Below are 25,793 nucleotides of genomic sequence, written 5' to 3' on the forward strand. Positions count from 1 at the left end.
ATTTAATTCTAGCGAAGCCTCCAGATTCATTTACGCTGGGTCGACACATCTGTGTATACTACTGGTCTCAGCACCAGGTGGGACGAGATGAGGCTCAACAATCTCAGCCCTAACCACCAACAGTCTACTTTGTATGTGTGCTTATTTTTGTTTTTGCTTTCACCAAGTCTATCCTAACAGAGCGAGTTTTCCATTTAACTATACTACCCATTCACATATTTCTTAAGCATCTTCTGATAATGACAATAATAGCTCCTTATCAGTGCTTTCTCCAAGTCACACAGGCTGGTGACTGAATTTAGATATGGCTCTATAACCCCTAGTTTTGCTATTTCAATCTGAGCACACCTGTTCTTTGGTATAAAGAAATTGTATTATGTGTGCTGGCCCTAAGTTTTCACACTGAGGCAATGCCAGCCTAAAACAGCCTGTGCAAGGCCTGTCGCCTGGCCTGTATCTATGAATTTTCCCTCCGCCACTGTTCTGGCATGTGTGCTTCCGGGCCTATGAGCTGACAACTCTCAGCTACAGGCAGAATGCAGACAGAGGCAACAAGAACTTTTGGGTCCCTGCTGGTGTTGGGTTCGGGGCCAGCGTACTGAAGTTTGATAGTTTTCTTGCTGCTGTTGCTGCTGAAGCTCTGGAGGTTTGTCTGCTTGTCAAGCTTATTTTTATCACTTGCAATGGTGCCCAGATCCTGTGGTATTGGCCTTGGCCCTGAAGATGGTATAATAGGCAGAAAAATGCAGAGTGAGACTTGAAAGGATTCAGAGGTCTCCAGAGTAAGAGACCTCAAAGTACTAAGGGAAGGAAAATGGACGCTGGTTCCCCAGAAATGTGGACAGGCTCTAACCTTTCACCCCCTCCTTCGGCCTCTTTGGTAATTCCTTGGACTGCCTGAAATAGCCATCAGTTTACCAAAATGCTTCTCCCCGACCCACACTGAAACCAAATGTGCTAAGTGCTTGGTGTGCATTATTCCATTTAATCCTTACAACATCGTATGAGGTGCAGGTGCTATTACCTCCACTTTACAGATGAGAAAACCAAGGGAATGAGAAGTTTTATAATTTACACAAAATTAAACAGCCTATAATATGTCTGAGTTACGATATGAAACCAAGCAGATTGATATAGATGTTGTACTTTTAACTACTATAGAGATAGCCCCCCAGTATAAACCAGGAAAGATGAATATAAAACCTGTATGTGCAGATCATTAGTTATAAGGATTCTGGGGGATTGGGCTATGACAACACCGTGTTTTGACTGCTGAAAGGGCTATATGTTCGTTGACCTTTCCACACATTCTAGGGGATGCCTGTTCAGTGGTAGGGGACAAAGGGCTCTTGGCACCCAACACATTTTATTCATAGCAGTCACTCAATGTTTGCTGGAGCAGAAGCCCTTTTCAATAACCTCCATTTACCAGAATCACTCTTTTAGCCCACACTTCCTGTTCCCTCTGTACAAGATACTGACTGATGCCATATCACGCTGAATGTTCAGGGCTAGTAGATTATTCTCTAGTTTTCTAGTCCACCTGCACACTTCTGCTCCCTCCAGGTAAGCTGTCAGCTGGCCTGTACCCCAAAACCATTTGTGCCAATTGTGTTTATTCAATTATATAACTAAGGTCACATCTAATTCAGCCTGACTCAATCATGCCACACGTCAGCCATTTCCAAAATCTAATGCACGTTCAAAAGATGAAGCTGTGTTCTACCACAAGATCTTAAAGACTGTCCAAATACTACTATCATACAAAGAACTTCTACAACTCAATAAGACAAACACAAATAGTTTAATAGAAAATTGAGCCAAGGACAAGAACAGACAATTCACAAGTAGCCCAAAAACATGGAAACATGCACCAAATTACTAAAGTAAAAATTAAAATAACAGGTTAGCTTTTATTACCCATTAGATCGACGAAAGTTTAAATGACCCATATCATAAGGTGTGGGCAGCAAATTGTTACCAGTCATTTCCTTTAGGGAGTAGAAACAATAAGTGCATATACATAAATAAATGTTAAGTGATGGGATTATCGATGTTTTCAGATGCAGCTAAATACAAAGCAGAACTCTGCCTCAGAAGGAAGAAGCAACTGTACCAAGCCTAAACACTCTTCTAAAACGAAAATTCCAAAAACATTTTGAGCACTAGCAGCAACCCCGGAGTAAGAGGTAGTAATACATACTCTCCAAAGAGGACTATTTTGAAAGACATCAGTGGTTAGACGATGACTTCCAGCATTGATTAAAAATACCCTTCTTCCAACTCTGCAGTCCCATCTTGGAGGGCATGGCGGCACCCATCCCCCGGCAGCACCCATCCCGCGGCAGCACCCATCTCCCCCGGCACCACCCATCTCCCCCAGCAGCACCCATTCCCCCTGGCAGCAACCATCTCCCCCGGAAGCACCTATGCCCCGGCAGCACCCATGCTCTGGCAGGCCCAGCACAGGGCTCCTGACAGAAACTTGGTGGAAAGCACGCTGCTGAGCAGCAGCCCTGCTCTCTTCCCCACTGTGGTCCTTCCTCACTCTGTCATGTACAAGGCCTGGGTCGCACTCGGGTGGACAGTTTGCCTCTCACATTCTTTCATCTCCGACCTCTCATGCTTGAAACAGACTTGCTGGTATTTGAGCCTTTAGGACACCCAGCGCCTGCAATAAAATAAAGACCCAGCTTCTCTTGGAGGCCCACTGAGCCAAGGACATAGTGTTCTATCTATACAATGAAACGCAGATTTCCCAATAAAAGACAAAATTCTTGACTTCTGGAGGTTGAATAGGATGGAAAAGAATTCCAGCTGGTTAAATTTACGGCGCTGAAAAAAAGCCCTGTCTGAGAATAATTCTTGTGTCTGAGCCCAAGATGCTGTCATCTTGCCACGGATTGTTAAACTATTCACTCCCAGTGTGCTCCGATCCTCAATGCTGTGCCCTGAGACTGTCTAAATGGGCCAATAAATACTGTGGTTCCATCTTGCTGCCACCTCTTCTGAAATTAAGAATATTTTAGCTGAACTAGTGCCAGGGCAAAATGTACCAGAGGACGTATTTAGTTAAAAACTGGTTGGATTCTATGTGATTACATGTTAAGATCATGAAAGAAATGTCAATCATCCTCCTTCCCACTCTATATTTGAAAGAGGAAACCCATAAAATACTAGCCAGCTGGGCCTGCAGGCCTAACAAGGTAGAGAGACTGCTAGTTCACACCCTGGCACCATCACTTCCGGCTACAAGACCGTGCGTAAGTCTCCGGGTGTCTGTCAAATACAGGGATTCTAACAGCTCACCTCATAGAGTCATCACAAGAAGCAGATGAGTTCATCTAATTACAGTGCCACCCTCCCAGTAACCACTCAAGTGTTAGTTGTTCCCACTGCCGGGAGGAGGTGATGGGATTGGAGGAAGGCAGAAGGGCCTGTCATTGGTTTGACAACCCCTGTAGAAGGGGTTCTTCACACGCTCTGCCCGAGCCACCACCTGGCCATTGGCCATTTCATGTGCCTGGCCATCTACATCTGGCAGCTATCATGGACCGCTCTGCACCCGTGTCATCTCCCTAACGAGATCGTGAGCTCCTGGGGGGCAGGCACTCCCCTACCCTAGCACAGTCTGGTCCTCAGGGCGCCCTCACCGAATACTTACTTGATGACTCTGCTTGCTGTTCACATGTGGAGTGGATGGCACTCAACATATGAAGGATGCAAACTCCATTTAAACGGGCTTTTCCAAAAGGGCAGCCAGATCTTGCAGAGCACATGCCGCAAAACCAAAGACAGACACGGGTTTCTGTGATTTGCTGGACAACAACACACTAGAAGGTGCCAGGCCCTCCACAGGCAGAGGTGCTCGCTTACTCCCTGTCGCTCCCAGCAGGAGTACCCCCCTGCCCGCTGCAGAGCTCCAGACCTGTGGGGACCACACGCAGAACCTGGGCGAGCAGTCGGTGCCCTTCCCAAGGAAGTCTTTCAGGCCATGTTGGCTCCGCACCAGCCGTCGGGACTGCCGCCTGCGCCACCCTGAGTATTTAGAGACCAGCGCCAGCTCACAATCCTAGCTTCTTACTCTACCTTCCTGGCCACATGTTCCAAAACTGCCAAACTGTACAATTTTAGTTGGAGAATTTTGTGTCTCTAGAGGTCCTCTGTTCATTCAACAAGCTTCCCTAAGGGCCTACGATATTCCAGGTACTAACCGCATTCCTAAAATACCGAATCTTCATAAAAGTTACCAACATGCCATTTATGGAGTTTTTATTTAGTGTGTGTCAGATACTGTGCGAAGTGGCTTAAATCCACTGTCTAATTTAATTCAGTGAGGTTGGTGTTGTCTTCATTTTACAGATGATGAAACCGAGGCACAGAAACGAAGTGCCGTGCTCGAGCTCACGCCGCTAGTGAGCAGCAGGCCTGGGAGGAAGGCCGAGAGCCAGGTGTACTTGACACAGAGCAGCACTCTCATCGCGATGCTTGCTGAGCCTTCCTGCCCCACTGAACCTATTTCTCTTTTCTAGCTTCACGACTCTTGCTCACGTCCACCTTACCACCTTGACTGAAAAGATCCACACTAACTGGATCTTGCCTATTCCACGGGCTCTTCTGATGTGACACGGTACCAATCCCCTGACACTAAACAAAAGGTCAAAGTTCACACTGGGTTTAATAATGTCCCCTTTCAGCACCCTCTGCCTCCCTCCTCTTTTGCCTAGCACTCTCCTCCCTGCTTGTTCTTCCTTTCTTTTTCTATCTTCTCCCTGTGTACCCCCTCAGGTATCCAACAGGATCACGAACTCAACCCCAAACTAAACTCAGCCCCCTTCATGACTTCTCCGCAGCTCAGCTTTACACTGAGCTGCCTGGTACTCAGGCCAAAAGCGTCAGAGTCATCAACATGAGAAGAAACAGAGGATGGTGCTTAAAAATACAGGCCCTGGGTTCAGATCCTGGATCTGTCTCTACCAGCTGTAGGACCTACGAACAAGTTCCTAATCCAGCTCTGTCTCAGTTTCTTCATCTGCAAAATGAGGATAAAAACAGTACCTAACAGAAAGCAACAATTTTTTTTGCAACAAATCGGGCAGGAACAACTGGATATCTACCAGGGGAACAAAAGAATCTTGACCCTCACTTCACATCATACACAAAAATTAAGTTGAGGTGAATAATAGATCTAAACATGAAAACTAAAGCTATAAAGTTGCTCTAAGAAAACATAAAACATGAGCTTTGTAATATGGGAGTCGGCAAAAGTTTATTAGGACACAGAAAACAAAAAATCGCCTTACAAAGAAAATGATACACTAGACCCTGTCAAATCTAAAACTTCTGTTCATCAGGAGACGCTATTAAGAAAATAAATAAACAAGCCACAATTAGGAAAAAATTTGCAAATCACATATCTGACAAAGAAGTGGTATTCAGAATAAATAAAAATTCCTATAACTCGATAATACTCGTAAAGAAGAAAAACACAATTTTGAAATGGGCAAAATATTTGAATGACACTTATAGAAAGATACAAAGAAGGTCCATAAGCACGTGAAAAAGTACTTAGTATCATCATTAATCATTAGGGAAATGTAAATTACAAGTATTGGGGGATACTGCCACATATCCTCCAGAATATCTAAGCAAGACTGACAACACCAGAAGGTAACGAGGATGTAGAACAACTGGACCCCGATACATTATTTGTAGAAGTGTAAAAATGGTACAACCGCTTCGGCAGTTTCTTATAACACTAACCCTAGACCTAGCCCATGACCCAGGGATATTCCACTCCTACGTATTTACCTAAGAGTAATGAAAACCCATGTCTACCCAAAAAAAGACCTGTATAAGGACATTCGTAGCAGCTTTACTCAGAATAGCCCCAAACTGGTAACAGCCCAATGTCCATCAACAGAGGAATGGAGAAACTACCTGTGGTACAGCCATACTATGGAATACTGTTCAGAAGTAAAAAGGAACGACTACTGATACACGCAACAACATGGATGAGTCTCAGAAACATTGTACCAAGTGAAAGAAACCTCAAACCAAAGAATACGTACTGCATGATTCCATTTAGATGAAGTTCTAGGAAAGGCTCAGTGGATTAATGATTTTAAAATCAGAACAGTGGCTGCTTTTGGTGAGTGGGGACAGAGACCGATTAGGAAGGAACAGAAAGGAATTTTGGGGATGCTGGGAATGTCCAAATCGTGAAAGGGGCGTGGGTTGCACAAGCACATGAGTTTGTCAAAAGTCATACAATGGCACACTTAAGATTTGTGCATTTCACTGTATGTAAATTTTACCTCAAAAGAAAAGTAATATAAAAGTAATCTAAGCACCCATTGAACTCTCATTAACAGTATGCATGCTTAAGTGTTTGGGGGAAAACTCTACCGTCCACAACTTACTTTGAAATATATCACAGTTACAAGATGGTCTGGTGGATGACAGACGGATGGACAGGTACGTGACAAAGCAAATACAGTAAAATGTTCATTTTAGAACCTAGTGGATGGTATCTAGGTACATTTGTTTCAGCTTTGCTGCGTATTTGAAATTTTTCATGATAAGGTTATAGAAAACAGTACCTGCAATATAAGATTGTTGTGTCTTTTACTCTTTCCTGCCACCACTCACATAGTTTCCAACACCTACGAACTTCACAATCACTCACGTCGCTCCCCTTGCGGACTCTCCTGCAATCTCCTGCCAGGTCCAGGCCCTGGTCTCATACGGAAACTGCAGAGTCTCTGTCCTGCCTCTCACTGCTGCTTCCCTACCCCCAGTCCATCTTCAATGTCACTGCCAAGTTAAGTTTCCCAGTCCACAGCTTTTATTATGGGAACTGTGCAGCTCGGCAATATTTGGGGACTCTCCATTAACTAATAACTTCTAAGCTTTCAGCCTGCAATGAGGCCTCTGCGTTTCATCCTTCTACCATTGCCCAACGGAAATACAGAAATTCTTTGCTACAGTCAAACCAGATTACTGCTTACCCCCTAACACAACACACACCTCCCATCTCTGTGTCCTCGCCTCCTCCACTGGAATCTACTCCTGGGCGGCCAGAGGCTAAGCCACAGGTCTCAGCAGTTCAGTACATGACTAATGCTTTACAGGGAGTGAGGTATAGTTCAGAAAACTTCGGCCTTGATAGATGAGTTTCCAGGCCTCCTGTAGATTCTCAGAGTGCTATGCCAGGGCAGAACGCACCTACCCCTTTGTTCATTCATTCACTCACTCTCTGTCTCACTTGCTAAGTATTTATTATGTGCTAAGTATTTATCATGTGCCAGATAATCTACTAAGAGCCGCAAAAGAGGTAAAATGACAGGACCCTCCCTGAAGAAACTCAGTGAGTGAAAGAGTGAGGGAGAAGAATGGTCCTAACCAGGGTAAGGCCTGATCTGAAGGTGGCAGAACCAAACATTTCACTCGTTTCACTCCAGATGGAGGCTGGTGAGTGCGTTGTAGGATCCCTGCAGCAGTTTGAAAACAAGGCCCCGAAGCCCTTGGCGCTCCTCCCCTCAAAGCAGAAGGGAATCTATGCTCCCTCTCCCTTGCATCTGGGCCAGCTTTTAACTGCTTGTCACAGTGAAAGTGACCCTCTGTGACTTCTGAGGTCAGGTACTAATAGACCCGACAGGTTCCACCTGGCTCTCCTGGAATGCTCATTCTCCAAATGCTCCCTCTGGGGACACTCCTTGCACAACCCAGCCCCCCTGCTGTGAAGAAGCCCAAGCCACAGGGAGCGGCCACAGGGAAAACACTGGCTGCGTGCGTCCCAGCTGAGCCCAGCCTTAAGTCACCTCAGCCTAGATAGAATGTGAGAAGGCTCCAAATGATTCCAGCTTCTAGCATTTGAGTCACCCAAGCCATTCAGGTCTTCATAAGCCAGCCCTCCCCACCCATGTCCTGTTCAAATTCCTGACCCCCAGAACTCCTAAGCATAATAAACAGTATGTTATGATTATGACAAGCATAATAATATTGTTTTATGCTACTAAGTTTGGGGGTGTTTTGTTACCAGCAGTGGATAACAGGAATAATCACTTCAAAAGCAGGTGGTACTTAGGGCAGGCTAGGCTGGGGACCTGGAGCCAGCAACGAGTGACACCCCTTTAAAGATTATAACTGGTATGTCCCTTTAAAAATATTCACCCCACTTATCAAGTTTATTATGTCTTCATTTAGTCAACCTTCAACAAATACGTATTGAGTATGTAGTATGTGACAGTCACTGTTTTAGTACTGGATAAACATCTCTGCCCTCCGGGAGCTTACCATCTAGTGGAGAAAACAGACAATAAGTGACCCAAGAACGTAAACTATAAACCATGTAGGATAGGGGCTAAGTATGTGGACAAAAACTAAAGCTGGGACATGAAATATCAGGGTGGGGTTGGAATTTTAGGAAGGGTGCCCGGGAAAGGCCTCATGGAGAAGGCGACTTGAAAAACGTCCTATTGGAAAGGTCTAGGATGGGAAATACCAGGCCCCATCTGGTTGTCCCCAACTAAGGACCCTTCCCATATCAGCTGCTCACACCTCATCACCCAGACAGACTCGTGACAATCCTTAGAGTCAAGGAACGTGCGCATCTCTAAGACGGCAACTCTCAAATCAGAAGTATGCGATGTGAGAGCAGGAAGAGCCCTCAGAAGCTAGCCAGCCTCACCCCTCATCTTTCAGCGGAGCCGTGGTGTGCCAGCTTGCCTGGCTTAACAAGGGACCTGCACAGCGGCCCAGGCCTGTGCTCTCCTTCCCACTCTGCACTGGCTCCTAGGAAACCACTTTCTTTCCCTCAGTTACTAAGCTCTTCCTGCCTGGGCTGCCTCATCCCAGCCAGATGTAACTGATGCGCCACATCTGTCACTAGACATGGTCCCAGACCCATCCCCAGGGTGCGCAGCGGGGGGGAGTCCAAGAATAGACTCAGCACTGACCCTCGGCCGATGCCAGCCGTCCCACCAGCGGCACTACTACTGCCCATGCCTCTCCATCAACATCCCCTCCACAGTGCAGCCTGGCATGCAGAAAATGGACACTTTCCATGTTCTCTTCTTAGCCCCTCTGCTGTGGGTTGAATTGTGTCCTCCAAAGATTCATGGTGAAGTCCTAACACCCCCCAACCTGTGACGATGACCTTATTTGGAAATAGGGTCTTTGCAAGTTAAGATGAAGTCATACTGGAGCAGGGTGAGTCCTAGTCAAACGACTCGTGTCCGGACAAGAGGAGGAAAGTGTGGACACATCCACAGAGGGGATACCATGTGAACGTACACAGACACAGAAGAGAGAAGGCCGTACGAAGATGGAGGCAGAAATTGGAGTGATGCGTTTACCAGCCAAGGGGCGCCAAGGATTGCCAGGAAACCATCAGAAACTAAAAGACAAGGAAGCATTCTTCCCTGGAGCCTTCAGAGGGAGCATGGCCCTGCTGACACGTTGATTTGGACCTTGAGCCTCCAGAACTGTGAGAAAATAAATTTCTGTTCTTTGAAGCCAGCCAGTCTGTGGGAGATTAGTCGCAGCCACCCTAAGAAACTAGAACACCCACGTCTATAAAACGTCTGGAGCCCCCCGGGCTCCCCATACACAGCCCTTCTCTCTGCCATGGCAGTGCTCAGAAGCAGCTCCAGCCTCCCCTGCCCCACTCTTTCATGTCTGTCCATGTCCGCTACAGCGCAGGGCGAAGACCGCCCACAGAGCCCTGCAGAAAGCAGGTAAGAGGCCAGCCATTCCGGGTGTTGCCCGTACGATCTGCTGACCACCTTGGCCTGTGTCTTGCTGTAGGCACAACCTATTTCATAAGGTTTGGCTCCAACCAGTCTAGGATGTGTTGGTCTTCTCATCCTCATTAAGAATGACTGACGGGCCCTCTGAAGGGGCTGAGAGGTCCCGGGGAAGTACCACCCACAGAGATGGGTCACTCTCATGGGTCTAGTAGCGGCCTGTTAAATGGGAATCATCACACTAAAAGGCTATTTGGCAATACGAAACGAAAGCAAAAAAAATAATAATAATAAGAGGATCATACCTTTCGACCTAGTTAATGCTGTTCTTGGAATATAATCCAAGGAAATGACACAACAGAAAAAACAAACCAAAAAAAAAAAAAAGAAAAAGAAAAAACAAACCATTTGGACAAAGATAATACAGCAGTGTTACTCACAATAGTGAAATAAAAACTGGAAACATGAACTGTGGAAAACTTAGAAGAGCGCATCATAGGAATACCTAACATTTCCTGATCCCGTACTATTGTATACAGCAGGCGCTATGCCACGTGCTTCGTTTGGATTATCTTGTTTCACCCTCACCAAAACCTATGACATAGCTGTACTATCCCTGTTTTAGAGATAAAGAAAGCTGTTCAAGGTCACAGCTAGGAAGTGGCAAGTGACCTCTATTTTACGCCTGTGTTTAGAGTAGTGACGTTACTTACTGCGGCCACATTAAATTGGGTGGGCCCTTCGTAACTTCCCTAAGCCTTAGGCATCAACTGTAAAATGGGCACAAGAATAACGTCATAAGCCTGACAAAGATGAAACGCAAAATGTGTGAAAACATTAAGAATAAAGCATGAACTAAATGAAAAGTACTTACAGCCACTCACCAATAGGTCTGAACATCTCAGGTGGCCAAAGGCGGACTGCAGCCTATTTGGCATGTGAAGTGGAACAGCTAGAATTTTATCTTTTATGGAGTAGAGCATCAACATGATTCTGTAACCAGGGGTGTTACAAGCAGATCTGTGTTTTAATGTTGTTTTAGGGTCGATATAATACCATAAAATCATCTCAGGGTGACAAAATTGGAATTTTATCTAATTCTTGATCTTCCACAAGTTTCTGAGCTCTCTAGTAAAAGCCTGGTCTGCCGTCTCCAGAGGGTGGGCAGGGTGGGCCTGGAAGCAGCACTTTCCTTAACTCACTGACTTTCCGCAAGAAAGGCAGGGGCCTCATCCCCTAATGGCCGCACCCAGGGGTCTATTTGGAACGTTGGCAAGAGGAGAGCAGAGCCCCCTCTAGCGCACGAAGAGCTTGTAGCGTTCTAATGGCATTTGGAGAGGGCTGTCCTCCCCCTTCTCTCCCTGGGTGGATGTAAGCACGGTATAAACATATTCTGCCAGCAGCGAGGGCCTATACATGTAAAAAGGAGGGTTATTGTCACCACCAGGTCCTAGGGGCCTGGCACCATAAAATCCCAAGCAATTATGCAGTTGGTTCCACTAAACAGCGTCTGGTACAACCCCAGGACCCCGTCCTATCCTGGTGAACTAGGCTGGATACAAACGACCACAGGGCCCACCAGTCCAAGGCATCACCCAGACCGGGCAGGTGGCCCCTCCTTGCTCCAGAGCAAAATCAGAGACTCCGCCCTTGAGTCACCCTCCCCACTTTTTAGTCAAGAAATAAGGGGGGAGAAACTGACCAATGCCACCTCTCTGCACCCTGGTCTTCAAATGGATTTTCCTATCACGTTTGCCATTTGTCTAACGTGTCTGTATTGACTTGCTCACCACTCCCTGCTTTATATCCTTCCAAGTCCCTTCTCATCTCCGCAGCCAGGAGAGAGAGTGTGGTGTTAATGTAACCCTCACATGCTGGGTGGTTGTACAAATCCCCATTTTAGAAATGAGGCACAGAAATTCAGAGCACAATGGTACCTCGCTTTTCGAACGTCTCCGTTGATGAATATTTTGGTTTACGAATGCCGTAAATTTTATGGATCTATGGTATCATGAGATAGTAAAATTCATGCTAAATTTGCAGTTTTAGGGGTTGATTTTAAAGGTCTGGAACGGATTAATCCATTGTGCATTAGTTTCTATGGGGAAACCGTGCCTCGGTTTTCGAACGTTTCAGAACTCGAACGGTCCTTCCAGAACGGATTATGTTCGAAAACCGAGGTACCGCTGTAGTTAAATAATTCCCTAGGATCACCCATCTAATAAGTTGTTGAGCAGAGATTCAAACCCAGGTCTGTTAGCCACAAGGCCCAGACACTTCCCATCAACTAACTACGCATCCAGTTCTCCCAGTCACTGAGGAAAAGGAGCCGAGATGGACTCTGCAACCTGCCTGTACAAAACCTGTCTGGCGCACCAAGTCGCTGTGGCACTAAGGGCTCAACACAAAGCTGACCACAGACATGAATGTCAAGAGCGCTCACTTGCAGGACCCAGCCGGGCCCGGCCCATCCTGCGGCACTTCTCCCGCACACAGGCACACCCCTCTGTAGAAGGAGGCCATAGCCCTTTCAGAAGCCCAGCACTGGGCTGGCATCTGGATGCCTGAGTTCCTGGGCCTGGCAACCACTGTGCCAACCACAAGTCTCAGGAAAAGGAGAGAGTAATTAGAAAGCAGCACCCCACAGACCAAACTTAAGTCATGTGTCCAAAATAGTCTCCAAAATGACAGATCAGCCTGCGCGTGCAGTGACAGCCTTTGAGCCCAACCCTGCCACACAACCCCCACTCCTCTGGGGCCCTTCAGGGGACCATAAAGGGAATTGAGCAGAGGCGCCGTGAACATGTACAGTTGTTTCCATCCAGCACAAATGTTTACCAACCGTCCACTATATGCCTGATGGGAGGTACGAGGTGGTACCATTGTGTCCCTGCTCCTGAGAAGCTCACAGCTTGGTGACAACACAAGCTAACGTGCAAAGACAGGGCCAGGTACAGACCAGATACTCTATAAACTAAGTGGAGTTTATCTAGGGATTGCAAGGCTGGTTCAACATCTGAAAATTAATCAATGTAATTCACCATATTAACAGACCAAAGCAGGACTGGGGAAACTATGGCCAAATCCAGCCTATTGTCTGTTTTGTAAACAGTTTTATTGAAACACAGCCTGCCCATTCATTTACATACTATCTGTGGCTGCTTTTATGCTATAGTGGCAGAGTTGAATACTTTTAACAGAGGTGGTATAGCCTGCAAAGTTGAATATATTTACTATCGCCTGTTTTCAGAAAAAATTTGCCGACCCTTGCTCTAAACTATTAGGAGAGAGCCCTTTCACCCATAAAACTGCAGCAACTCCAACCCCTCTATTCTCTGTTCCACAGACCAGGTTGGGAGGCAGATGAACATTAGAATGCCAGGCTATCAGGACTGGAAGACCAAGCTCTGCCTGCCATGAGAAAAGCAGTCCAAGGTGTAACATCTGCTCCTCCCTCCCACTGGTCCCATTCCAAGAATTGAAGCCTCAGGGCTCTCGGGAAGAATCGGGCGCAAGAGCTAGAGCTTTTTACTAGAGCTTTCATAATAAACGCTTGGAGGTAAAAATACTGGTTCTACCTCCCAACCCAACCCAACCCAACTGTCCCAGCAAAGGAGAACGCTGGATGTCTCAAATCAATGACCTAAGCTTGCACTTTAACAAACTAGGCAAATAAAGAACAATTAAGCCAAACAAGCAGAAGAAAAATAACAAAGAAAAAAAGAAGAAACCAATGGAATTGGAAACAGAAAAATAACAGAGAAAAACCAATAACACCAAAAGCTGATCTTTGAAAGCATCAATACTATTGACAAACCTCTAGCCAGACTGACAGAGAGCAAAAAAGATATAAACTATAAATATCAGGAATAAAAGAGGAGACATCACTACAATCCCTGAAGACATTAAAAGGATAATAAGTAAATATTATAAACAATATGTGGTCATTAATTCTACATGTTAGATGAAATAAATTATCCAAAAAACACAGACTATCAAAAATCAATCAAGAAAAAAAAAACAAATAACCTGAATAGCCCTATATTTACTAAAGAATTTAATTTGTAGTTAAAACCCGTCCTACAAAAGTACAAAAACTCCATGTTCAAATGGCTTCACTCGCAAGGTCCAACAAAAATTTAAGGGATAAATGACAATCTTATACAAACTCTTCCAGAAAATAGAAGAGAAAGGAATACTTCCTAACTCATTTTATGAGGCAACCAATACTCTGACACTAGAACCCGACAAAGACATTACAAGAACAGAGACCAATATCCTTCATGAGCATACAACAAAATGTTAGCAAATTGAATCTAGCAATATATAAAAAGATGAATAATATATCACGACCAATTGAAGTTTATTCCTGGAATGTAAGGCTGGTTCAACATTCGAAAATCAATTAATGTAATTTATCTTATCGACAGACTACAGCAGGGGTCGGCAAACTATGCAGACTGTTTTGTAAATAATAGTTACTGGAACACAGAGACATCTATTCATTTATGTATTGTCCACGGTTGCTATCATGCTACTATGCCAGAGTTGAGTCATTGAGTAGAGACTTTATGAGAGTTGAGTAGAGAGTTGAAGAGAGACTTACATAATCTACAAAGCCTAAAATATTTACTATCGGGCTGCTATGGTCTGAGTGTTTGTGTCCTTCCCAAATTCATATGTTGAAATCCTAAGACCCAAAGATAATGGAATTAGGAGGTGGGACCTTTGGGAGGTGCTTAAGTCATAAGAGTGGAGCCCTCATGAATGAGATTAGCACCATGTAAAAGAGACTCCAGGGAGATCTCTAACCATCTTCCACCACATGAGAACACAGTGAGAAGGTGCTGGCTATGAACCAGGAAGAGGGCTCGCACCAAAATGTGAGTATGTTGGCACCTTGATCTTGGACTTCTCAGCCTGCAGAACTGAAGCAATAAATTCTGTTGCTTATAAGCCACCCAGTCTATGGTATTTTGTTATAGCAACCTGAACAGACTAGGACATTTGATCTTGAAGAAAAAGTCTGCCAACTCATATACAAAAGAAAAAATATATGATCATATCAATAGATGCAAAAATGTCATTTGAAAAAAATCATTATCCATTCATGATTTAAAAAACAAAAAATCTCAGCAAACCAGAAGTGGAAGGAAACTTCGTCAACCTCATAAGGGACATCTACAAAAACCTAATAGCCACCATCAAACCATAATGGTATGAGACTGAATAGTTGTCCCCTAAGACTGGAAATAATGGTCATTTTCACTACTCGTATTTAACATCCTAACCAGCACAATAAGGCAAGAAAAATAAAAATCAAACAAATTGGACTGAAAATAAAACTGTCTTTTATTCACAGATGACATGATTATCAATGTAGGAAATCCCAAAGAATCTACCTAAAAGCTACTAGAACTAATAAGTGAGTTTAGAAAGGTCACAACATATAAGATCAATATATAAAAATTAATTCTTAAAAAAGAAAATTTCAGAGAAATAGGTAAGAGGTAGATGAGGGCTGAAAATTAGTTCTATATCCCAGCCTAATTTTTTAAAATTACATATTTTATTTGTTGGTTATGTACCAATAATTACATACTAATTATATTAATTTCCAAATTCTGTAGGTACATATTTTGCTTCACTTTATTCTCTGATTTAAATTTTTTAAAAAACCTATTAAAGAACAAATCAATTATACTTATATATACTAGCAATGAACAATTGGAAAACAGAATTTTACTAAAAGTACCATTTAAAGTTGCACCAAAAATATGAAACACATATCTGTAAGTCTAGCAAAATATGTTCAATATTTATATGCTAAAAACTATAAAATATTGATAAAGAAACCAAAGAAGATCTAAGTAAATGGAGAGATATAGCTTATGTATGTATTAGAAGACCCAATATTGTTAAGATGTCAATTCTCCCCAAACTAATCTATAGATTCAATACAATATCAATTAAACTGCCAGCAGGATTTTATGTAGAAAACAATGAGATGTTTCTGACATACATGTGAAAGGCAAATATCTAGAATAACCAAAACAATTCTGAAAAGGAAGAACGAAGTTGAAGAACTCATACCACCTGATTTTGAAACTTACAATAAAGCTATAATAAAGATAGTGTGGTATTGTTGAAAAAATAACTACATAAGCCAATGAAACAGAATAATCAGAAACACACCCACGCAAATATGCTCAGTTGATTTTTAACAGAGATACAAACACAATTCAATAGGGGAAGAATGGTCTTTTCACTGTAGTGCTGGAATCGTTAGACATCTACATGCAAAAAAGAATCTCTCCACTTTGCACCGTGTACAAAAAATAACTCAAAGGGGATCAGACCAAAATATAAAATCTAAAACTATAAAACATCGTAAAGGAAGTATGGACGAAAATCTTAATGACCTCCTATTAAGTGAATGTTTCCTTAGATAGAACACCAAAAGAATCTATTTTTAAAAACTGATAAATTGGACCTCGTGAAAATTAAAAACTTCTGCTCTGCAATAAGAGACATTTTAAGAGAATGAAAAGACCATAGTGAGAAAATATTTGCTAAACGTGTACCCCGTAAAGGACTCGTGTCCAGAATATAAAAAGAATTGTATCTCAAATGTCAATCATAAGGAAATAATCCAATAAAACTGAGGCAAAAGACTTAAAGATACTTCACCAAAGACAACACACGGATTACAAACAAGCCAAATAACAAAGACGCTCAACATCATTAGTCGTTATTAGAATACAAATTTAAACCACAATGATAAAACTATACATATTAGGATATCTAAAATTTTAAAAAAATCTATTTAGTGCCGACAGGATATGAAAATTATAACCCTCATCGATTGCTAGTGGGAATGCACAATGATACAGCCACTTTGGACAACAGTTTGGCATTTTACACTTACCGTACCCCCCAGCAATCCCACTATCCTAGGTATTTACCCAAGTGAAATAAAACTCTATGTTCACATAAAATCCTGTACAGTAATATTTATAGTGAATTTTTCATGATTACTCCAAACTAGAAACCGCCCAAATGTCCTTCAATTGGTGAATAAACACATTGTGATACATCCACACAAAGAAATACGACTCAGCCCCAAAACGGAACGACCCATTATTGAGGTACCAACAACATGGGTGAACGTCAAGCACACTGTGCTAAGTGAAAGAAGGCAAATTAAAAAGGCTACCTACCGTCTGATGCCGTGTATGTGGCATTCTGAAAAGGCAAAATCATAGGAACAGAAAACAGGTCAGTGGTTCCCAGGGTCTTCAGCCGGTGGAAGAGTTGGCTACAAAAGTGCACAAGGCAATTTTGTGGGGGTGATGGAATTGTTCTGTATCTTGATTGTAACGGTGCGTGTGTGACTGTTTCTCACAACTCAGAATTATACACTCACATGAGTGCATTTTTCGTATGTAAATTATACTTCAATTTAAAAAAAAAAGTCTTCAAAAAGATTCCACTATGATGCAGCACTGAGAGAAAACCTGAGTACCAGGACAGTGCCTACCACCTAATAAGAAATGGACTCAAAAGGCAGGAGCAACAGCCAAATTTATCAGAACAAAGCACAGATGCTTCAAAGCTAGGAAAAACAGTTTGATTGATTTATGTGCAACAGATTGTCGTTGGATACTGAACAATAATTTTTTAAAAAATCCTTCAGTTAACTTTCAGAAGATATTTAACTTTTAGCAATATTATTTACTTACAGGAAAAAAAAAACCAACACAAAACTACTAAGTTTAACCTAAAGGAAATGTAGCTAAAACCCTGATCCCTGATATACTTTAATATTCCTCTCAATTATTCTGTCAATACTAAAGGTGGTAAACATGTCAAAATCGTGGGCACATACAAAACTGGCCAAGGAAAGAAAGGTAATTAATAGCTTGCTATCACTCATGATCATAAATGAAAAACAAACAAACAATGAACTATTAGAAAATCAAAGCCAAAACTACACATCATGACCAAGTTCTTTTTAAACTACACATCATGACCAAGTTTATCCCAGGAATTTAAGGATGAATTCAAGGAATTCAAAAATAATGAACACAGATTATGAAAAACAGCATTTCATCTTGAAATCATGTGTGACTCTGATGGACAAACACAGTTCAGAAGGATAATATTTTGATTCTGATAATAATGAAGAAGGTGGTATACAATTTTATGTATAAAAACATATAACTTAGAAACGTTTCTAAAATTGTATATATTAAAGGATGTGCTTTTTTCCTAAGAAACTATAAAGTGATATGAATCTTATAACCTATGGGAACTTGGAATCCATCTCCTGTTACTATACAACAATTACCTTTTTTTCTCTTCTGCTAGCCTGAATTGTTTTCTGTTAATTTTGAATAATTCTTCCTAATATACAAATCAAACAAATAATTAGTGAAAAAGCAACCAAGAATTCCAAAATCTGGCTGACATTGGAAACACCTGGGGAGCTTTGTAAAAATAAAAATTCCCTGAGCCCTCCCAGGTACTGGGGAGGCATGGATTATTTTGCAAAAAGGCTCCCAAAGGGGTTTTGTTATCAGCCAGTTTTGGGTTTTGGAGCCATTGCTATGAGGAAATAAAAGCATTAGGTATATCCTGCCCTTGAAGTTTTTTCAACATAGTTATAGATATAAAAATTTCAGCATGAAAAAAAAACACCCAACTAAACAAAAGATGTAAACATTCCATAATAATACATGACTCATCACCATCAAAGGAATTTTACAGGGACTAATTGCTACAGACATTCAAATGAAGAAGGGAAGAGAACCTGAAGCTGAGGAGGTTGAAGGAATTTAATACACGCGCTGAACAAATCAAAGGATAGAAGGACTTGCCAGTCAAAGAAACAAGTGAACACTATTCCAGGAAAGGATAAACTCATCGTCAAAGGCAGAGACAGGAGAGTGTAAGTTGGGTTCATGGACAAGAAATGAACAAGTCTTGTTGGTTTGGAGTCAGATTATAGAAGCCCTTGGGTTTCCTGTGAGAAGCAGGGAGCCACTGCAGGTTTCTGAAGGTGGAGTGTTAGACTGTGCTTTACAATGAACAAAGCAATCAGGTGTAAAAATGTATCTGTGCCATGGAAAGGCCACCGTTAACAGTTCAGGGTGTGCCAGCTAAGGCCTGGTCAGGAGCCACAGCAATACAAACGTACAGCCAAGGCTTTCTCCGTCTGGGGTAACCAGAACGTCCACAGAAAGAGGAGGCGCTGGGCAGCTGTGGTTATCTACCACCAGCTGCTGCCCTCGGCGGCTGCCCAATCACTACAGAAAGCCTGAGAACTCCCTACCACACCACTGGTTGAAACAGGAAGGGGAAAATCGGTAGCCATTGCGTTAATTGTATTATGCCCACCAGGAGGACCCACTGCAAAGACAGCAGCTTCTGGTCGTAATAAGAGGCAAGTTCTAGGGTAAAAACTAAGGTCCTCCAGACACACTCTGAGACAACCTGCTGCCTCCTCATTAATACGCTCATTTCCACAAGGTTAGCAACCACGTGGCTATGAAAGATGATCACGCTATTGATGCTATAATAACACAAAAATAGCAAATGGGAACTTAACTTGATAATGGCGAAGGGTAGGAATAGGTCCGTTTTGGGCACAGTGTGAATAGGTTTTAGTACCTAGCAGGAAATGCATAAAGTTCAGGAGGAAATTAGAATGGTTACACCTAAGCATAAAGAAGACAATTGGAGAAGTGCAACAGATGAATGGAAAGCACCTTCTTATGGAACAGCAGATGGGAAAACCCTTAGAATCCTCTGTGGAGCACTTCCATTCACCCCATTCGCCAGTCCTTTGACCCCCATGTCTGAGCACCGGTGGTGTTTCAGCACTGAGCTGAGTGTAAGGACACAGAGGAGAACCATGGCCTTTGCCCTCGGGAGTTCGTGGCCTAGTGGGACACCACGCCTTATGACTAAGGTGGGCGAGCACTTGTTCACCTGCCCACAGCCTCCTCAGGTAGGTAGCCAAGAGGCTCCTCTCTCCACTTACAGAGGCACACACTGATACCTGACTGCAAACCATGGCCTCTTCCTGGGCTTTCACACAGCCTCGGCGGACACTCCATCTAGCCTAGTCCTAGAAAAGAAGGGCGCTCCTGCCGGGGTCAGTGGAGACGGCCAGGGCCTCAAACTGTTCATGAGGGTGAGAATCCCCGAGAAGGATGGTGCATTCCAGAGTCAAGGCGGACCCCGAATACAGTGTCTGCCACAGATCGTAAGTCTGGACATTAAGTGGGACAGAGACTAGGACTTGAAGGTCGGTGGAATTTGTATGGACAGATGCAAGGTATCTGGAGTCAGACAATGGCAGCGATCACAGTCAGGCCAGACAGAGGAACATTCACTCCTGCTGCCCATGAACCGTTAGACTAAAGAGGACAAACTTCAGGGGCTCTGGAGAACCAGGTGGAACTTGTGATGGAACCAATGTGCTTCCATTCCTCTGGCCCAGATCAGGCCTTCCAGCCCCATCACCATCCTCTGTCAGGGTGGGGTGATAAGAATTCTGGCTGTTTCCAGTTCTGCCCCTAATCATTTGGCCTCGTAGACCTGGTTTCCACCTCAGTATAATGCAGGTGTCAGGTGGACTGGTTTCCTGCAGCCCTAACGCCTGCCATTCCAGAACTGGGAAATGAGCTACAATAAATGAAGCATGAGGGAAGAACAAAAAGCTCTGGGAACCCAAAAGTCTTCCATGGGCCTGGGCTTTCATGCTTGCTGCAGATTTGCTTCTCATTCTTTTTGATCCAGTATAAAAAAACAAAATTGTTCCAGGAATAGCCTAGGCAGCAGAGGGAAAACGAGCCGGAATGAAAACCACCCCCCCCCCCAAATAAATCTCAGGACAAGCAGGCTTGCATGATTGAGAGCTCACCACCAGGTCAAAGGTTCCAACAAAGGAAGAGGTAAGAGTTCTGAACATGGGAGCCAAGTGCTCCCGCATTCCTCTCTCCTGCCAGTGCCCCCTCCCTTCAGGGACCTCCTCATCTCTGAGGCCTTTCCTCACCATTCCAGCCCCTGAATTTCTTGCCACCCATAAGTCCCCTAATTGAGTCTGTACCACAGAACTTGGCCCTGTTTTCTAATGACTTCATGTGTTAGCGGTTTCCCCATATAGACTTCGAGTCTCTTGAGCTTACTGCCTTTGTTTCACAATCCTCCACAGGGCTACATGGAGAGCAGGTCCATAATTAATGTTTGTTGGCTGATGGATAGGTCATTCCATAAGCACAGAGAACATTACTTGGTATGTAAGGTAATAGCGATTCCTTCTTTTGTGTCTCTTTATATTTGCATATTCATTTAATTTTTATAACCACCCTCATTGTCAGATCAGGAAACTGAAGTCACTCAGAGAGGTTAAAAACATGCGTATGAACATCTAGCCAATCAGTGACCGGGATGGCTCTGATCCCAAGTTGAACACCAAAGCCCACATTCCACCCTCGTGCTGCTTCCTCCTGCCAGAAATCTGAAGGAGAGCTACTCTCTACTAGAAACCTCAATCTCTGAAAACCAAAAATAAACAGCATCCTCAACTATGACAACTCAAAACCGTAGGGGTTTGGTTCCCACAAGATTATGAGAAATAACTCGTGAAGTCCTGCATTAACAAATTAGCAACAGAGCTGGGGCCCAGAGCCGGGCGGGGGTGGGGAATCAAGCAGCAGATCTGAAAGAAAGGGAAATCCTCTCCTCATCCTTTTTCCTTTGTCTCCAGAGGGCTCTGTACTCAGGACCCAAGAGAAAAGGGGAGAAGGGAAAGGGGGACAGAAGTACCAACAGTGGGGGATGGGGACAATGGGAAATTCCAGAAGCCAGATCTACATGGAAAATTCCCACAGCTCTCTAGTGGGGTGCCCATTGTGAGCATTCACTCTTCGACACCGAGGGACACTGAGCAGGAGGGCAATGAAAAGAAGGTGGAGTGAGCATCTGGAAATCCAGCCTTATCCCCATGCCACCAGCTATATAAACAGGGAACAAGTCTTACTGGCCCTCCTCCTACCTCAGCCCCACTGGGCTGGCTGCCACTGTCCATTCAGCAAGGGCTGCAGTCCGGGCACACCAGGTGACACAGCAAGGCAGGAGGGAGGCACCTGCTGGTCTAATGTCAAGCACCAAGGTCCACCCACTGGAGATTGTAAGGAAAACTGCATTGGCTCAACCTTTTGGCTTAAAACGAAAAAGCATGAAACCGAAACTCAATAATGAGACAGAGAATTCATCTGTGGAATGGCACAGGTGGAAGAAGGGCATGGCTCCAGCAGACCCTAGGCCAGCACATTCATCTTTCTGTGCCTGTGGGGCACGAAGGTAGAGTAAAGGGAAAGGACAGAAGTCACAGGGCACAGAGACCATCCCAGTGACATCTGCGATGTCCTCACTCTGGATTACTGGCTGCGTGGTTCCTTGATTCTGAGCCCACCTGCAACTTGCGTCCACCTGTTTGTTTTCCATGGAAATGGTCCTTCCTCAGGCTCTCTGGGCGCACCGTCTGGTAGTCAAAGGAAAATGACTCAATAGTCAAACTGGGCAAGGACAATGTCTTCTGTTCAGTAAGATTACTGTCTAAAGGTTGTTTTATAATGTCACTACATTTACAGAAAGGATAGAACTGGAAACTTTTAAGAATGAACAATTTTCCAACCCGTGTGCTGGTTTGAACTGGGAGAAGGGCAGTTGGGCTTTCAAGTGGCCTTTGTGTACATTTCCAGAAGACCAAGAAATGTTGTTCTCAGAAAAACACTAAATAAGACTCCACGTGTTCATGGGGTCTCTGAACCTTACCCCCAGACCGGGCTGCATTCTCAGATTGCCACCTCCTGACCCTCTTTAAACGCAAAGAGCCAATAAACCAACTAGTTCTGTTTCAAAGACTCTAGACTCATATTTTGGGGGGAAATAGGGGTCATTCTCGTAGGCAGTGAGTACATGGTGAGTCCAGGGCATTCACAATCTATTCTTCTGAGGCTGGCGAAGACCTTCCCAGCCAGGATCAAGACCCCTCCCTCACTTTGGCACTGCATGGGCTCCTCTCCTTCAGCACCATCTGGGGCCACCTCCTTTCCTGAGAAGCCTTCCCAGCAGACTCCCCTGCAAGTGCCAGCTGGGGGCCCCTGCCCTATAGTGACTGCACCTGTCTGTCTAAAGCCCAGGCAGCGGGTGGGTCCACCTGGCCTGATTAATTAGACCAGGAACTTCCCAAGGGCCTCGTCTGCTCTGTACATGTCCCCCAAGATCTGGCCCCTGGGGAAAGTCTCCTGATGAGAGGGTCAGCAAACTTCATACAAAGGAAACGACTCCAATGTCCCAGCTACCCTGCTCCTCAGCTAGCAGGTTATGCACAAAAGAAACTAAACACACAAATCCTTCACCACTGCGGAGTGGTTCTCCAAGCTCACGCCTAGTGGTGGGAGGACCAGCAGCCTTTTGTGTCATTGAATGAGGGGAACGACATGCACATCCTGATGAAAAGGCCTGTGCGAGTCCCCAGAATGCCCACTACCCAATCCAGACCCAGACACTCCCCACCCGGGGCCAACTGCCCAGGCTCCCACCTGGTCTGGCTAAGGCTCTGGGCCCACTGTGGTGGGAGACAAAGGGTCAACCTCACTCTGGGCACCACAATGGTCTAGGGTGCTGTCGGGAGAGCAGCGTCATGCTCCACAGTCCCAAAGTGTGCAGGGCAGAGAAAGAGACTAGACAGGGTCACAGAGGGAAGGAGGTTAAGAATTTAAGAGAAAATAAGAGAGATAGGAGGGAAGAGGAAAAGAAAATGAGAAAAACAAGAACTATTTTACTAGAATCTGAAATGCCTTTTAAGAACCCAATAAGGTTGCCAGAAGCACCTATGTTTCCCCCAGAGACTTGCATCGTGGATTCCACAGGCTTTGAGGTGTGAGGGGTTCACCAAATGTCCACTCAAGCCCCCCATTTGGAAATAATATATTCACGAGTTGTGCATTTTGACAAAAGAATTGCGTTAACAGACAGGAAGAACCTACAGGCCGCTGGGAAGGGGGAGGCAGCTCTGGAGCAGGTTCCCGGCTCCCGAAGGCCAGGAGGTGGGCCATGGCACACACTCTGATCTTTGCACTTGGAGAGAGGAATGGTGAAAACCAGTGGCCTGAGGGCTGGCACTGCGCCCACGGCCCCGGTGTACCCCCACCCTCATCCAGCTCCCTGATCTCACAGCTACTTTAACCCCTCCAGGCCTCAAAGGAGCGGGCTCTTTCTCCTTCAGGTTACGACATAGAGGGTGCTTCCCCCATCCAACCAAACCAGTCCTAGAAAACCTCTCCCCATCAGCCATTCCCCGCATCTACAATACCGCTCCTACACCCAGTCCTTTGGCTCTTGAGGGATGACAGCAGCACAAGTTCTGGGGAGGAGTTCTACCTCCACCACGGACAGCTAACACTGGGACTAGTTTATCCAAAACGTATCAACCGCAATGACTGCAAACACGGGTCCTTCGGCCATGGAGCCCCCGTGGAAGCGAAGGGAGCAGAGCAGGCGAGGAGCCTGGATGAGGAGCGGGGAGTGAGAGCCCGACGCCCCAGCTCTGCTCCGCTGCCCTACCTCCCGGGTCTCACCCTGGGGCTGGGAGGACCTTCACGTGGCACCCGCCCCGCGGCCGTCACCACCGAGTCCTTCGGCCAGGGGCTGGGGAGCTGGAAGAGGAGCCCACCTCTCTTTTTTGGGGGGCGAGCGGCAATTCGCACCCGTCGAATCAAAGGCTCGTACCCCGGGTGACGCTAAGGGACACTCCCGCGTCACTGTCCCCAAAGCACCTCACGTCCCCAAAGAAACGCCGGGCGCTGGAGTCCTGGCGCCGTCCCCGCACGCGCCCCCGCGCCCAACCCCTCGCCGCACGTGGGAAGCCCTCTCCGCCAGGGGAGCCGGGGAGGCCTCCGCGGGAGGCCCCGACCTCCGACCCCCCCCCCCCCCGCGGAGCGTGGCTCCCGGGCCCGCGCCGGGACAAAAGCGCGGGGCGGGCTCACTCACCGCGCACACGGCGGCCGGGAGCGGAGGCGCGGCGCTCGGAGGGCGCGTCCGGCAGGGGGCGCGCGGCGCGGGGCAGACCTGGCGGTGCGGGAAGCGGTGGGGCGCGTCCGGGCGCGACGGCGTGGGACGGGGATGAGCCGCCCAGCGAGAGCCAGCAAGTGGGCGAGTCGGGAGCGGACGCGCGTGCAGGAGGGCGACTGAGAGCGCAGCGCTCCGGGCCGGGACGCACACTGCGGCCGCCGGCTCACACGCGCTGATTTGCATGTCATTTGCTTAGCGCTCGGGGAATGGACCGGCCGTCCTTCCCGCCACGCCCCCCGCGCTCCTCCCCGGGTCCCGCGCGGAGCATCCCCAGCAGGGCCGGGTGCCCGAGGCGGATCCACCTCCTTTCCCTGCAGCGCCCCAACTCCTCCTCGGGCACCAGACTCATGGTGGTGGTGGTCAGGGGGTTTTCTCGATTTTGTTGTTGTTGTATTTTCCCCTGGAAGACCATTCGATACAGGACAAAACAAGACCGCAAACTGGGAAAACTCTGTAGACTTTTTTTTTTTTTGATGTGGCTGTCAAAAACTACGAATAATCGAGTACATCCCCCAAATGAGTACAATTTTGTTTTTTGGACAGAGTATCCTGAAAAACCTAACTCGTTCACTTTCAAAATTATTAACAGATGAACGTGCAATTTTCAGGAAGTGAAGAAATAACGAAATTGTACAGGCAGGATAACATCGTCCTTAGAAATGCGGGTTCTGGAGGCGAGAACACCACCCCTAACATTCTAGCTGCAAAACTTTGGGCAAGTTACTTACGGATCTCTTACTCGGTTTTCTTTTCTCTAAAATGGGGAAATCTAAGAGCCTAATAGGAATGTGAAGTTTCAGTGAGATATAGGACAGTGCCTAACATTGTTACTATAAACGCTTAAACGTTATGCAAATAGGATATACGTCTACTTAGCGGAGAGGCAATCAGATCAAG

At 45.5% G+C, this 25,793-nt stretch overlaps 1 protein-coding gene across 1 annotated transcript in view; it reads right to left on the minus strand.

The window, feature by feature from the left end:
• MYLK (myosin light chain kinase) overlaps positions 1-25,028 on the minus strand; it is a 238,424-nt gene extending 213,396 nt beyond the window's left edge. Inside the window, exon 1 of the mRNA XM_081066712.1 lies at positions 24,816-25,028. The gene's annotated coding sequence lies outside the window, so the exon portion shown is untranslated. The remainder of the gene's footprint in view (positions 1-24,815) is intronic.
• Positions 25,029-25,793: the final 765 nt, after the last annotated feature.

The sequence above is a fragment of the Rhinolophus hipposideros genome (genome assembly GCF_964194185.1).
Source record: "Rhinolophus hipposideros genome assembly, chromosome: 2".
NCBI lineage: Eukaryota > Metazoa > Chordata > Mammalia > Chiroptera > Rhinolophidae > Rhinolophus > Rhinolophus hipposideros.